The sequence below is a fragment of the Poecilia reticulata genome, linkage group LG3, assembly GCF_000633615.1.
Source record: "Poecilia reticulata strain Guanapo linkage group LG3, Guppy_female_1.0+MT, whole genome shotgun sequence".
NCBI classification, from domain to species: domain Eukaryota; kingdom Metazoa; phylum Chordata; class Actinopteri; order Cyprinodontiformes; family Poeciliidae; genus Poecilia; species Poecilia reticulata.
This window is the reverse complement of record NC_024333.1, coordinates 5,975,016-5,990,983: the sequence shown is the minus strand read 5'-3', so window position 1 is coordinate 5,990,983 and position 15,968 is coordinate 5,975,016. Positions and strand designations below refer to the sequence as shown.

Sequence of the window (15,968 nt, the reverse complement as noted above, 5' to 3'; positions counted from 1 at the left end):
GATGGACAGAACCTATCGTTTGAAAGGAGAACTTCTGTTTACATACTGGAAAGGCGGCGTAGTTCACGGCTGTTCCGTCCCTGGGTGTGACCTGGACCCAACCCAGAAAAATGACCGGTTTCCCACATCCCAGCCCTGGTAGAGAGGCTGCTGAGGGACTCTAAACAAGCAAGTTCCCATCAGTCTGTCCCCCCTTGAGTGACAAATCCCTCTGGACACATAGTTCTTTAGGGTCTCTCTGCACGACTCACTCTTTACCACAACTTCCCCGCATGCTGACCATTCCTCTGAAGCTGTGGGTGGAGACTGGCTGTTTGCTTTGAGTGCTTCGACATGTGGGTGGGGGTCCGCGCAATCACAAAAGAGAAGGGTAAAAAAAAAAAAAAAAAAAAAAAAAGTGAGGGAGAACAAGTTGATCCTTGAATTACAAGAAAGAAAGAAAGAAAGACCCTCAAAATCTGTTTACGACAAGAAAGCCTGAGCCTATCAGAAGGAGTGGCTGCAGCCATTTACAGTCTGAACCCAACCAGGCGTATCAGCCCAACGCAAACACAAGGCAGGCGACACAATCAGCAGATTTAACTCCAAAAGCTCAGGATAAGAAAAAAAAAAAAAAAAAAAAAAAAAAAAAAAAAAAAAGAAAAAGGCAAGAAGCTGATTTCCTGAGGAGCCATCTGCAGAGATCAGATCCAGAGCAAAGGTGATGCTTTATCCAGGGTCAAGTTTGCTTTACAGACAACTGTAGTGATAAAGCGCCAGACGTCAGACTCGACAAACCAAAACAAGCCTACAGAGCAGAAGGTCAGGATCGCACTGAAATATTCGCAAAGTTTGGTGTTAACATAGTTTATAGGTTTCGCGACTTAAAGCCAGCATCATTATTGTGTTGCGGAGCTGAGAAAACATGCCGTGCGCATGTTTGATGGTTGGTATAAAATTATTTAAACTTTATTTTGTGGTTGCCCGTCAATGTGACGTCGAATGTGGTCGCTGCTGTAAATACTTTAAAAAACACACACACAAAAACAAGCAGTATACACTCAGTGACCTATGCTCGTCAAGCCAGAAAAATAAATAAATAAAAAAATTAAAGTAGTGGTTGTAAACACTACAATGAATTTCTGTATAAAATGTGCAATATTAACTGGCTGCTATACAGAAACACTTGCATTAGCCGTACTAAGCTACGTAGCTTAGCATGACGACATGCGAACTGTATTAAGAGTGAAAACGGCTAACCACAAATATCAGTCTGACTTACACAACTTTGCAACCGCTAATGACAAATTCGTTATTAAAAAGGCACATCTGCTCAGAAATGATCTTTATGAACAATAAATACTTAAAATGTGTAACAACTGGTACGCTGGTAGAGATTTTAGCGTAATAAAGTCCTTTGATGGGGATAAAGTGATGAAATTTATCAATGCTAAAGTTTTGTCGACATTCTGACTGCTTGTTTTGAGCAGAATTAGACATGAAGTCAGATATATAAAGAGGGATTTTGTCAGCAATACAATATTTTGTCTAGCACCACAATCACGCAGAGGTGTAATACAAGTGCGATTTCAGTGGCTGAAACTCAACACAGGGGGCGTCAAACCCATTTACTGGGGATAAACTCCAACATACTTCTCGTGTGCTCCAGTAAACAATTGGTTCAATCAAATTTGAACAATGTTTCCACCGTTAAAACAGCAAAAGCACCAAAAGATTCGGTTTAAAATATCACAACAAAGCCACACTGTTGGGAAGGAAGTTCTGAAGAAATAAAAGAAAAAAAAAAAACCACAAGGAATGACTTTCAGAACCGCTTGTGCAGATAAACATTGTGATGTCATTTATACATTTAAAAAAAAAAAGCATCACTATAAAACATCAGAACATTTGGGAAATATTCCACATTTGTTGCCAGTTGGAAAAAGATAATGTCTATTTACAACTCCATGTGGGGATATATTTTTACAAAAAGATCTTGTTGTACTGAAGACGACTAAAGCCAGTGATTTAGATCATAAATCCTCCAGTAAAGCAGATGCTGTTCCCTCCTACCGATTTCCAGCAAGTGCCGGCTGGTTTTGAGGAGTATGGAGCGCAGATACGGTAAATACTACATAATTATATTATCTGACTGGAAGTAGTATTAACATTTTTGTGAAGAGTCCTGACAGAATTGAAGGAGAAGCCAAATGTCTTCCAGTCTCAAAAACGTCAACCGCATCAAAAAAATAAATGATTGAATACCAGTGAACATGCAAAAATAATCAAAAGAATAAATAAATTGTAGACGTGAAATTTAAAAAACAAAACAAAACAAAACCCATATCTGCTGAAGAAGAGAAAAGGTTGAGCAGAATCAATCCCCACCTGTGCTGTGACATGTGAATTATTATGGATCATGCAGCAATTCCCCCTGTGTGTTTTTTTTTTTTTTTGTCTGGCAGCAGAGGAGACGTTTGTTGTTTTGTTTGAGGCTGGATGCAAACAGCAGCTGTTTCTCCAGAAGAAGAGCATAGGAGGACAAGTCCATCAGGCTCTCTCCCCACCTGCACCATTAGCACAGCAGGGCTGATCATCTCAGTCTGATTGCGCCTTTCTTCTGAACTAGCAGCTGTAATTTAGTCAGAAAGCAGCCAGACATGAATGGAAAGCGGGGAACCCTGGTTTGAGGTGAGCAGGACGGGGGAAAAAAATTACAGAAGACTGGACAGCTTATTAAAAACAATAAGACTAATGTAAATAATAGTTCATGTCTATAGGTGTGATTTTTTTTCTGTTCGGACACACAAACATTTATAAAATATCTAATTCCTCCTTCTTAGACCCTTGTTTTTTTAAGCACAAAAACCTGGCGTCTGCGGGTAATAAAACTGTAACCGAGCGGAGGCAGAGAGAGCCGCTTACCTTCCACAGTGAACAACGCCCGGTCCCTGGGTAAAAGTGCCACACAAAAAAAAAAGAAAAAAAGAAAATGAAAAGAAACGGACCCAAAGTTAAAAGCTAAATCCTCAAAATGCGCCCGGCGCTGACAGGGAAGCGGCGTACATCCTCCCAGCGTGTGAAAGCAAATCTCCTACGTTACAAACTGAACGCTGCTCCCTTTTCAAGCCTCCAAACTTTAGCTCCTCCCTCCGCACACGCTGCCTGAGTCCGACACAGAGCCCAGCAGAACACCGGCTGCTGCTCTTCACGCAAACGACGAGGAAGAACTAATGGACACCTAAACAAACACAGAAAGCCCTACGCCTCACTCGGTTGATGGCAGGACCCCCCAACCCCCCGCCCCACCAAAAAAAAAAAAAAAAAACAAATACATAATGTAATTATCGAAAAGTTACATTAAAAATATCAGTTTGTGAAAGGAAATTCGATACGTGTTATTTCTTTAATATCTCGATTAAGATACAGAAAGCACACTATAAAGGTGAACTCTGAATATTACTTTTTAACATCACTCCGGATGTTAATTAGACATTAATTTGTAAATGTGATGTTCAATGATGATTAAATTACTTATTTTTAGTAAATAATCCAATCAACACATTTTGATTAGAATCCAAGTGAAATCTTCAGTTCAGCGAACTCGTTTGTCAGCTGATATTTTAGGAGCCACTTTATTAGATACATTATCGATTGCTTCCATAATCAGCCAACCAGGCAACATGACTGAAACTCAGGGGATTTAGGCATTAGTGGTGCTCCACTTGTAATCCAAACTTGAAAATTACGATTTTCCTGTGGGAAAAATCCTCTGGAATGCCTAACTTGAACTTCCCACTCGAAAAGTGGGAGAAACTCTGACCACTCCCAGTTAAGATGTTCAAGGCCGACTTCGCGTTTCAAAATGGCTGCTCTTCGCGTCAACAGCAGTAGGCTGTAATGGAAACATGACTGTTTTGACGGATTGTCAACATCGTTTATTGGAGTTTATTATAACGAGAACTAAATTTTTTTATCATGATAACAAATCCATCGCGATAAATGACAAACGATACGATAAATGCCCAACTTCAGAGTGTGGTAATACAAATGTTCCATATGCTATTTATTTTTATTGAAAAGAAAATAGAAGCACATTTCATTGTGTCAAGACTGCATAATAAGTATGTTATTAAATGAAGTGAAATTATAGTTCAAACACAAACCACAGATTTTGTTAAACAACGTTGAACAGTCTGGTGTTGAATTTCATGTATCAGTCAAAGAAGGACCAAGATGTCACTTCAGTGTGTGAACTGCGCTTATTTCCGAAAAATGTGCCGTACGCAATGTATTTTTCGCAGCACGAAGCAACAAAACACAGCAAAGAAGCTCTAATTTCTTTTTCTTGTTTTTTTCCACTCCAGACTCAAACTCCTCTTTCTCTGTCGCTGCTGATATTAGTTATCCTCTTTGTTCCTTGCAGGCTTTAAACAATGACTGACAGCTGAGCGTGTCCACTACAAAGAGAATTAGGGAGGATTATGTACAAAGGCAACGACCTGGGCAGGTCCAGACTCAGCCATTCATGTAATCTCTTTTTGGCTTGTTGCAGGAATAAAGAGAACTGTGAAAGTTAAGTTTTCTAGTTTCCCTTTAATAATTGAATGCAACAGCAAGTCCTGGCCTCTCCGCTTTTTCTGCTTTTCGTAGAAAACCCAGAAGAGACCATTTTATTGACGACCCAGGGAGGTGGGGGCAATTAAAGACCTGCAAGGGAGATATAGTCTTATAATTAATCTCCAGCTTTGCGCTTTCAGCGTCTGTAAGCAACATGGGAATTTGACAGATATTTTGAGAAATGTGATGACAACAACTAAAAGCAGGCGCAGAATGCTCTGGGCTGCATCCTAAGGGCTCGGCTTGACGGAGGAGTGAGGGCTCGTTCTGAAAATCTTGTCGCTCTCTGCCGGGTTTTTGTGTGGCAGTTTTCCTGAGAGTAGGTTGAGGTAGATGTCTGTACTGAAAGCCTGCTTCCAGTAAATACATATCGTATATGTCTTCACATTTTCCTCCCGGTAGGCCGGCACTGACTCAAAGTTCCTCTTCCTTAACTGCGGGGACTCTTGGTAATCCTTCAAATACAAACAGGGATTTACTTCTGAGATGGGAATCCTCCTATTTATGTTGAAAACAGGCTTTGAGCAGATGGAGGTGGATGAATATTCAGCAGGTATGCAAAATATTCATAGGTGTTTTCACATTTAATCACAATATAATCATAAATGTCGGTGTTTCGTATAGTGACAGACCAACACAAACGAGAACAAACCTAAGGTGGAGAGAAAAAGATCCGATTGCAAACATGGTCAGCCACGGTCATGGCCTCATGGTCAGCACGGTTCAGTCAAAGTCCAGATCTAAAACCTATTGAGACTTAAAAACTGATTTTCACAGAGGGTCCTCTTCCAGTCTCAGAGTTTGAACTATTTTGCCGTGAAGAATGGGGGAATCAGTTGTTTTTACAAACTATTTACTCAAAAAAATCTGTGTATATTGGTAATATTGTACTTCAATTTCACAATTATGCACTATTGTGTGTTTGCTTAGTACTTAAATCTTATAGTTTGTGGTTACAATCTAACAAATGAGAAAATCTAATTTTCTGTCAGCTGCAGTTTCTGCAACTCCAGTAGTTTTTAACTAAACATTTGATTGGATATGTGTAGTGTGTCCCTAAAAAGTCTATCTGGGTTTATTTGGAGCGTACTATTATTATTTTGTTAATATTGAACACATCTCCCTCGATCTGATTCTGATCTCCACTAATGTCTTACTGTCATCATCCATTAACTGCGGCACCATCCAATGCTCATGCATATCCGGGTCAAAGCCCCCCGCGGAGCTTTTATTCAGGTTAAGTACCAGACAAACAGCAGATCTGGAAATCTGTTGTTTGGAGAGGATTTAGTCGCCCAAAAAAAAACATAAGGAAACAAAGAAAGTTGTTTTGAAACCTACAAATAAAACTTTGGCCACCCCAGAATATACTGTTGCTGTCTCATAGCATTTCATCAAGCTAGCTGGCTCTGTAGCTGATGTGTAGTTAAAGACCACCGGTGATCCTGGATAAAAACAACTTTAACGCTACCATGTTGACCACAGTTATCTTCACACACCATTTTCAGAATGTGATCCGTTCTTCTGCGACTCTATGGATTCTGATCTCTGAGTATTTAAATCGATTTTCAGCTCTAAAAGTCAAGTGATTGACTGGGCCTTTGAAGTGTGGTAGTTTTCCTGATAGAGTTTTACATTCTTTCAAAGAAAGAATGTAAAACTTTCTTGGCAGTGTGTTAGGAACTACTGTCTTGTTTGGAAATCCATACGTTTCATCTTCAAATTCTTATCAAGAGTATCCCAGTACATTTCTTCCTTCCGATGGTACTGGTATAAAGTCTACCAGTACCACATGTGGTTGAACAGCCCACATCTTTATATCCCAACCTGCACACTTATCTAGCTAATGGCACAACAAACTCCAACATGCTAACATGCTTGTTCTTCAGCAGTGGAGTCTTGTGTAGTTAGCACACCGAGACGTCATTGCCGTAAAGTGCATTATTTGTTTGCTTATCAGAGAAATCTGCTCTTAGATCATCTGAACTCCTCCTTTTTAGGTCAACTGAAGCTGCTTTTCACATTGCAGCAGGAATGCTAAAGTTCAGCTCGTTTCTTGGCTTTTTGCTCAACAATCTCTTCCTGTGGTCAGAAGAGACACAAACTGTATTTCCTGTTTTGTTCCCTTTATTTACCAGGAACTTCATTTGCAGACTAGTTCGCTTAGATTTCATGAAATATATGGATTACTTGCTACAGTGTATATTTTATGGTAATGGCCAAGGCAATTTAGGCGTTGTTTAGGTGTATCTTTGTCAAATAAATGCTCTATGGGAGGGCATATAAAATATGAATCAGTTTAACTCCTATTTTCCCCAAGTACTGCACAAATCCAGACTATAGAAACACCTTGTACAGGCTGAAATTACAGGCTTCAGATCCTCCGTTATCCCGCTAAACGTGACTTTCTTTCTGTCTTCCTTTATTTTTTCAGTTGAATGATCTAACACTCTGTGTAACAGCCAGTGCCTGCTAGGTTGTTGGTACAAGCTAGCACGACCTGCTGCTCACAGAGACAGTAAAAATCACTCAGCTGCAGCAGATGGCAGCTCATGTCCATATCAAAGACACGAGAAGTGGCTTCCCCTGTTTTTATTTTGCTCTCCCATCCCTCCCCGCTGCCTCGTCGTGGCTACCTTTCTTCCTCTGCCACGCACACACACACACACGTCAGAGGACGGCCTGTCTTTACAGCGACAGGAAAGACGATTAAAAAAAACTGGATGCAAATCATGTCATCTGGTTTAATTGGCGCTAACTTTCATGTTCGGTTATCCCGGAGTGTTTTCCTTCAAGGTCCTTGGTTCCTGTAACTAATCATCCCCACTTCTTCACACAGAAAGCGGTCTCAGTGGAAGACTTCAGAGCAAATAAAGCATCCTCGTTTCACTGTTATGGCAGCACAGTGGGTCAGATTTGATGATGGAACCAACTGTTTGTTCTTCTAGCTTGTAGGAAAGGTCCAAAAATGAAATAAAAACTCACGATTATCTGAGGAATCAATTATTCTGACGATGAATCGATTAATCAGATGGGGGGGGGGGGATGGGATTTTTTAATACAACATTAGAAACCCATTAAAATATGCCAACATACAACTAATTCAATTCCATTTCTTAACAAGAAAATAAACAATTTATTACCTGAAATGCAGTAACATAGCATTATAGAGCGGATGAAGCTAAAACTGTAGCATTTGAGGAGTTCTGGGTAAAACATATTTACAGAAAAATATGTTTTTATGTTTAAATGCAAAATATATATGTATATGTGTCTGCACAGTTTTGGCTTAACTGCTGCTGTTGGTTTGTTTCAGCTAATTGTTTTTTATTTTGAGTCTGTATACTCAAGTTAGCGTTTAATCAATTACTGAATTAGTTGACGATTATTTTGATAATCGATTTGCCATGATCAATCCGATTAATTGTGTCAGTCTTAAAAAAAATACCCAGCAGCAATGTTCGAACGGGGAAGATAAGAATCAGAAAAAAAAACAACCAGGTGTCTGTGGATTATCCAGCTTCTCCTGCTGAGGTCAGGAATCAGTAAAACAAGCACGAGGAAACACTCTGACATGCAGCAAGACGGACTTCTGCACACCTCTTCGTCTCCCCTGATGAATGAAAGGCACTCTGTTCTGGGGGAAGGGCTGAGATGTGGCGATGATGTGAACTCTGCGAGCGGTTATGAGATTAATGCGGCTAAATTTGGTTCCGTTTTCCCCCCTGACAGTTTGGCGATGACGTCTGACGACCCGTGCCGCTTAAATGAAGACGTTCGTCAGTGGTGTGTTTGCACAGCCGATGTTTGCCCGCGTCTTTCTTTAACTGGGTTTTTTTTTTTTGAAGACGGGAGGCTGTGGGCTACCCAGCAGGAGGGCATAGGTGAAGGTCCTACACAGCTGCAGAGCAGGAGGAGGGGGAGGAGGGCTTTGAGGAAACGCCTCAGGCGGCGAGAAGGAAATAATGAATTTAGCCCTTTCCAGGGCAAATAAACTCAGTTAATCCACATATTGAGCACTGCAGAGCGTCAAAAGAAAGAGTGCATCAAACTGAATGCACTCTATGCCTTGCCTTTGAATTTCGTGCAAGCCGTTGCAGTTTTTTGCGACGGTCCTGAAAATCAGAACCTGTTGGGTTCCACTTGAAGGTCAGTTTGTGGATCAGAAACAGAATGGCGGTTATTCTTAGCTCCTCGCCTCTTACATGCACTCAGATCCCTGCCTCTGCTCCCAAAACACAGAGTTATTCATCTGCTACGACAGAATGGATTCCTAAAGCTCACGTACAGATACAATAAATGAATAAATTATTCAACAATATTACATATAGCGAATTGGAGCTTTTTTTCTCTCGGACACAGATTTGTTTGTACAGACATGATGCTGACATGGTACACTAAACATTTTCAGCTGAGCTAAAGGAAGAAAAGGACAGCTGGTGAGCTGTAATCTGACTTTTTATAGGTGTTCTAGTTCAGTTTAGCTGGTTTTAACTCTACAAAAAAAGCCTCCTTGTCATAATCTGGATTTGAGCATATTTACACTTATTAATAAACGTCTATGAAATTTTGTGCAGATTTTGAGAGTATTATGAAAAAAATCATTATGTTTTAATGTTATTCCCTCATCAAAACACACCTGGAGCGTTGCTTTAATTCTTTCATGCATGTTTAAGAAATCCTTTTATCTCCATGGCAACCGTTCAGCTACAGAAAACACCTGAGTGGACCTAGCTCGGCCTTCAAGACACAGCTCCTCCTCTGAGCCATTTCCAAGCTTCCGCCTCACAGAGCAGCCCTCCACCACATCTCCCTCACTCAGCTCCTTCAGACTAGCCAGCAGAAATTAGCAAACACCTGGTGGAACACCTGAGCTCATTATAGGAGCTACTTCTCAGTGAAACGCTGGTAAAAACGTTGTTAAAGGGTTAATAGAGGAGCCATGCTGTCATGACTTCTTGAAGGCGGGGTTTTAGAAGGAGCAGACATTTTTAAAGGGAGAGCGGCCCAATTTCAAGGAATTAAATTGGGAAGTAAGATTTCTTTTAAGTTATATTTGATTTTTATAACAACTTAAGGTAAAATAATAACATGATTAAGCTACAAAATGGCCCTCATAGTCCCCCATTAAAATAGTTTATTAAAAGCTGTTTTGTAATTTATAGTTCCCAAACAGAAACTGAAATTGGCTAAAATGGGTATCGGCTTCAGAAAATCTGCAATCAGCTCATCCAAAGTTAAATGTCATGTAATAATAAAAAAAAGGAACTCAGCGCACTTGAATGGTCGAGATTTTTTTTTTTCCTTTGACAGTATTTTATGAAAACAAAGATGAATGAGATTTGCGAGAACAGCTTCGGAGAAAAAGGACTTTTTATAGAATGCCACTTGGGAATGGAAGCACCAGACAAACGCAGAGGCCTTGCAATCTCTGCACGTTCTTTTCTCTTGGAGATGTTCTGATGAGGGTCAGAGCCGAGGTCAGGTGGAAGGAAGCGATTAAATCTTTAGATAAAATGAGGAGAAATAAGCAGCTGATATGGAAGAAGAGCTTGCACAGACTGGGTCCTGATTTGAAATATAATCCGTCTTTTCCATTTGTAACTCTGTCAAGACTTCATAGCGAGTCTGTTCATGTTCATTTGAACAAAAAACAAACCAAAACATGGATCTCACATCACTTCAGGGCAGACCCAACCCCATTTCATTTAGCAAGAAATGGGTACTGAACGCAGCCCTGCAGATACGAGGCTCAGATTTTATGTAAAATCAAGTAAACCAACAGCAAATGAGTTTAACATGAGATTCTGGAGTCACTTTTAAAGTTTTGTGGGGCGGAAAGGCGACACTGCTGTCTGTTGTCAGATGTAATGAGGTTGAAACAGCAAGAAATCAATAAACTCTTAGTATGACCACTCGCTAACCCTCTAAACGCCCAAACGCTGCCCAAACAGCCTATTGGAGCTGAAGATGTAGCTCCTCTTCCTCATTGCCTGTTGCTTTATTAGCTTTTGTTTTGTTGAGGCCACAATCATAATTACTCTCCATTTACGCCCACAGAGTCCATGTCAGAGTTAAATAGCCTCCAGGAAGAGTCTTTTCGTGTGCTAATCATTGATTTGGAAAAAATAAAATCAACACACATATTTGCTCACACAGTTTCATGAGGGGCCTTATTCAAATCAGGCCTGCTGAGTCTGAAGACCTCTAATGAAAGGAGGGGGGGGGGGGGAACGGTTATAACAGCTGTCCCAATAAATAACGAGTTTGTTGAAAGGCATAGCAGAGCTGATTGGTTTATTGAGTAATGAAAGAAATGGCACGCAGATGATGGAGGGTGAGATGTGTGTTTGCTTTTGTGCCGCCTGCAGCCAGTGAGTTGGTGGCGTCTCGTGGATTGGCGCTGCTGCCGTTCACGACTTTATTTGTTGTTTTAGCGATTACAAATCTAGAACGTGTGGTGTGCATACATATTCAGGACCTTGACTGTGATGCTCCTGAATAATGTGAGGTGAAATGATGTTTTCACTTCATATTGTACTGTGGGGATATATTTAATGGCAAGTGGAGTGACCTAAATACAGCACAATCCTGAAGGAAACACAGTTTTGTTTCAAGGCCGCGCAAAACGTGTATTCCAACAGGACGATCTATGATGTAGACGTGGGCACATGAACTCAACCCTGGTCCTCAGTGATCCCTGTCCTGGACGTTTGTGTGTGTTTTCCTGCTGCTTGACACCTGACAGAGCTTCGAATGAGGCGTGATGGACACATCCAAAACCAGGACCAGCCGGGTTTAGATCAAAGAATATTTATGTGTTATAATGGTCCAATCAAAGTCCAGAATCAAACAACTGAGAATCTGGGTCAAGACTTACACTTGCAGAACAATCCCACGAATTTCACATGTGAAAACCGTGTGCTTGCATGTGGATTTTGAAAAAAAATAAAAAGAAAGCAAAGAAAAAAACTTGTGATTCCCATGTTTCACATGGTTTTTCGCATATGTGCATCGCATACACCTCCACATAACTACACATGTAATCACAGGTCAGATGGAAAATGGAAGACATGAACAAAATACCTGATCATGTGTGAGAAATGGGAACCACGTTCGAAAACATTAACTTTATGGGATTTTTTACATTAGGGTAAAAATCGCTGTTCCACATAAGCACTCCATCAAATCTGACTATTTAGACGTGAATCCGTGACTGCAGAAAATTACAGTACATTGACATTTAGACAAACACTTTGGTTGGCATGAATGAATGAATTATTAGTTTAAACAGTCTGGCAGATCGTTCATAATCTTCAAAATCTATTGATTTAACGACTTGATATAACCCAACTATATTAAAATACCTTACTAGATATGGGTCTATGAATTTTCTATGAGTTTGTTTGCTAAACATGCAATTGTAAATAAAATCGTATAAAAAATATCCCCCAAGCACATGAAGCCCTGGGCTAAATGTCCCTGAAAGCCCTTTTTAAACTCTGGCCCAGTTCAGAAGAACTGAGAGCAAATTCAAGTCACAATTTTCAAACTTTAATTTGTTAAAAAAAAAAAAGTATAAAAACAGAAGTTTGCGTTTGTAACATGAATCCATGCAAACAGCTTTAATGTATAAGTAATTTTGCAAAGCACTTCTAAGTAGGACTTTTAAAAAGAAAAAATCTAATCGAAGAAAATGGAAAAGCATTACAATGAAATCATTAAGGGAGCTTCCAAATGTCAAGTGCAGTAGTGTAGAGCCGCCGTTTTAAAATATTAACATTTCATCGCACAAATGTTTCAAATTGGTCAGAGTGAGCAGAGAGAGAAAGAGCGAGAGAGGGAGAGAAATGGACCAGTGATTTCCTTTCGCCCACTTCCATTATCATTAATGTGTCATTCAGCAGTGAAAAGCCGAGGCGATAATAGAATTACTTTTCCTATTATGCTCAGTGTCACCGAGTCCACAGTAAAAGAGCGGAGCGCACATAATAAGAAGAAAATAGAGAGAGAGAGAGAGAGAGAGAGAGAGAGAGAGAGAGAGAGAGAGAGAGAGAGAACCGCGCGAGAGACCAAATGTCACCGGTTCACACCACATGTACACACCCTGTTTCTTCAGGCAACGTAACGGGACTGTCGGGCATTTATCCGAGCCGGTCCAAAACACACACTGCAGCAAGCAACTTAACGCCGCCGCAGCTCTTTTCTTCCCCTCCTTACCTCCACAGCAAGGTGACTGACACCTCACTCAACACCCTGGAGGACATTGTAGCTTCCCATTTCAGCCGGAACGAGCAAAGCAGTTTCTCACCTCACGCACGTGCACCCCGGCGTTCCTTTCCTGCTCGGATACATCCGCGGAGCCGTAACAACCCCGAGCACCGCACTGCCACGGCACAGAGCGCCGAGATGACCGGTATCTGTAGTAACTGAGCGGCTTCCCCCCAACCTCCCTCCACCTCATGCCACTTCGTAACTCCCAGGCTGCTGCAGCCGCTTTGAAAAAAATCAGCATCTTCTCATCGTTTTTCTTTTTCTTTTCGTCTTTTACTGAGAGCCACAATCACCTGCTGTCTGAAAGGGAAGAAGGATGCACTCACCGTGTGTGTGTGTGTTTTTTTTTCTTCTTCTTCTGCTAGAGCCAGGTGGAGACTTGAGCAGAGGCTGCAGTGGCGGAGGAATCCCCCGTTTGCTAGTGTATGTGTAAATGTGTGTGTGCGTGTGGAAAGGAGTCAGAGCTGATCCAGCAGATGCAGACGAAAGCAACCAATCGAAAGAAGGGGAAGGAAGGAGAGGAGAGGAGTGTGTGAGAGATGGAGGGAGAGGATGGGGGTGTGTGCTAGCATTACATCATAGACCTGGGAATGGCAGGTTTTGCAGAGGGTGAGCTACGGGTGGGGGAAGGTGAGTGTGTGTGTCCCTATGCAGCAGCCCACCGGATGAATTCAGATCCGCACACCTATAAACTACGAATATTGCACGGGGGAAAAAAAGAAGAAAAAACTACCAGGGTATACATGTTGTGTTGTGCGCCTAAACCATAAGGTCTCTCTATGAATAAGTTCTCATACATCTTTCAAGTGCAAAGATGATAGAAGACGCACTCAAAACATCACAAGCCCAACCATTTTCATCCCATTACGCACACTCTGAGCCGGGCTAATGGCTCCCCTGTCATTTTGAAAACTCAGTGATGGACAGCCTGTTAGCACATTACAGGTGAGTTATCCCAAACACTTTCTGCTGGCTTTTCAGAAAAAAAATAAATTGAAGATGCGGTACCTGCACTTATGGTTAAAAAATAAATAAAAATCACCCGATGTATGCTGCCCAACATCCCTGAGGACGAACAAGGAGGGAGAGGGAAGGAGTTTGCAGGAAAACAATGACAGCTCGGGGTCATATCCTCACATCACTGGTCTGTGCGTACCAACCCAGGCGAGAGGAAACGAGGCAGCAGGGAAAATGATGTCGGGAATACAAGGATGAAGGAGACTCCTTTGTGACTTCTCTTGGTTACATTTCAGAAGTTAAGCTAGTCTCCAGCTCTTCAGTGTGTTTGTTTCTTTCGCTAACCTCCCCGTATTTACTGTCACGGTAAGTGTGGGGGTGTTGGATCGGCCGATGATAGGCTCTGCCTGGCCAGAAGGCGGAATGGTGAATTCTGACTAGTTGGACTCTAAACCTTGTATTTTATTTTGCAGCACGTCCAAGCATACGTCAAAATCCACGTAAGAATAACATCTTAACATGACAATAAAAGCTTTAGCTGGGACTTTAGTTAGGACACAATGCCCGATAGCTAGATCAAATTCAAACAGTCATTGGGTTCATCTGTGGACAAAAAATGTTCTCCCAAGTTGATCTGGAGTACAATGTCTCACCAAGTCAAGATGTGGGCTGCCAATAGACTCCTGCTAAAGAAAACTAAGGACATTCAGTTACATCTTAGGGTGCATTCACACCAGCCCTGCTTAGTCCGTTTTAGTTTAACTTTAGTCCGTTTGCCTAGAAAGTCTGACTCGTTTGGGGATGTGTGAATGCTCAAACAAACTCTGATGCTGCCCAAAAAAATGTAACTCTGGTCCTTTACAAACACAGGTCTCGGTATGGGTTGAACTGAACTCTGGCACGGTTTGAATACATATATGAATGCCAACCGAACCGGAGACTGCTCCTAATGCACGAAGCAGATCAAAGCACAGGGCATTCTGGGTAAATACAACCAAAACAAACTCTTTTGTTAGTGCTAAAATCTGTTTTTTTTACAGCTGTTGTTTACACTTTGCAAAGAAGGAAGTTGGGCTCATGTCTTTTTCAGAGGTTTTGGTGTAGTTTCCTTCAGTCGTTCTTGGTGTGGCGCCACTCCAGGCGAGGGGAGGAACAGGTTTTTCAAAGAGTTTGGTTCGTTTGACAGTGTCGTGCGAAAGAGAACCGCAGCAGCTGGAAATGTCACAAACGTTGCGATTTTGGACCCAAATCTCACAGAGTCTACCGGACTGTCAGGTGTGAAAACACCCTTAGTTGAAATGTGAAATGCAACGCAGTCACTGCACTTTTACATTTTCCAGTCTGACAGCTTTGCTTTTTTTCAGTTGGATGGATGCAACATATATTGATACCACCAAATTCTGGCATTTTAATATAATTATGAATCAGAATAATTTTATTGTCATTGTCAGAAAGACAACGGAATTGAAGTTCAAACTTTAACCAAGAGCATATTGATCTGCTAAGATGGCCGAGTCAAAGAGGAGCCTAAAATGAAGCATTTCCTCATTTTTTAAAACATATCTTGTTTTGCTGAAATGTGTTGCATGAATCATTGATTTAGCACTTCCTACTCTGTTACCTTTCCTTAATTGCTGTGATCTTTCACTCGTCAGAAACCACAATAAATCATTTTATAACGGAATATGAAATGTGATAAAGATAAACGGTCCTGTCGAGTTGGATGATTTAGGAAACAAAATGTTCTGATCCACTTCCTGTTCTGGTGCCTTAAGAATGAAAGTGACATCAAATTCGTTATTGCAACATTACAAATGAGAGATGAGAGGGGGGGGGGATGATGCAATCGGAGTGCAAGTATCAGGATATCAGCCTGCTGGATCAGACATACGGGACGTATCGGCGCAGCAGTTTACTTAGTGTTTTGGATCTTTGTGGAGCGTCTAGTGAAGCTAAATGAACCTTCAGGACATATTGAGTCCTGAAGGCTGAAACACAAACCAGCAGGACATTGTGGAAGATCTGATGTAAAACCAAGGACTGTCAGGGTCTGTTTGTCCTCCCCTTTTCCTAGTTTCTTAGTTTGTTTTCCTTTAGTTAGTTTTTATTTCCACCTGTCCCTGGAACCACCACTTCTC

At 41.2% G+C, this 15,968-nt stretch overlaps 1 protein-coding gene across 3 annotated transcripts in view; it reads right to left on the bottom strand.

Moving 5' to 3' along the window:
• Positions 1-13,402, bottom strand: part of LOC103462179 (semaphorin-4B-like) — a 63,266-nt gene extending 49,864 nt beyond the window's left edge. The window contains exon 1 of one of the 3 annotated variants that reach the window (XM_017304108.1): positions 13,200-13,402. The gene's annotated coding sequence lies outside the window, so the exon portion shown is untranslated. Of the gene's footprint in view, positions 1-2,904; positions 3,135-12,910; positions 13,162-13,199 lie in introns of those variants that run through there. The other 2 variants (XM_017304109.1, XM_008404801.2) reach the window with 2 other exon arrangements.
• Positions 13,403-15,968: the final 2,566 nt, after the last annotated feature.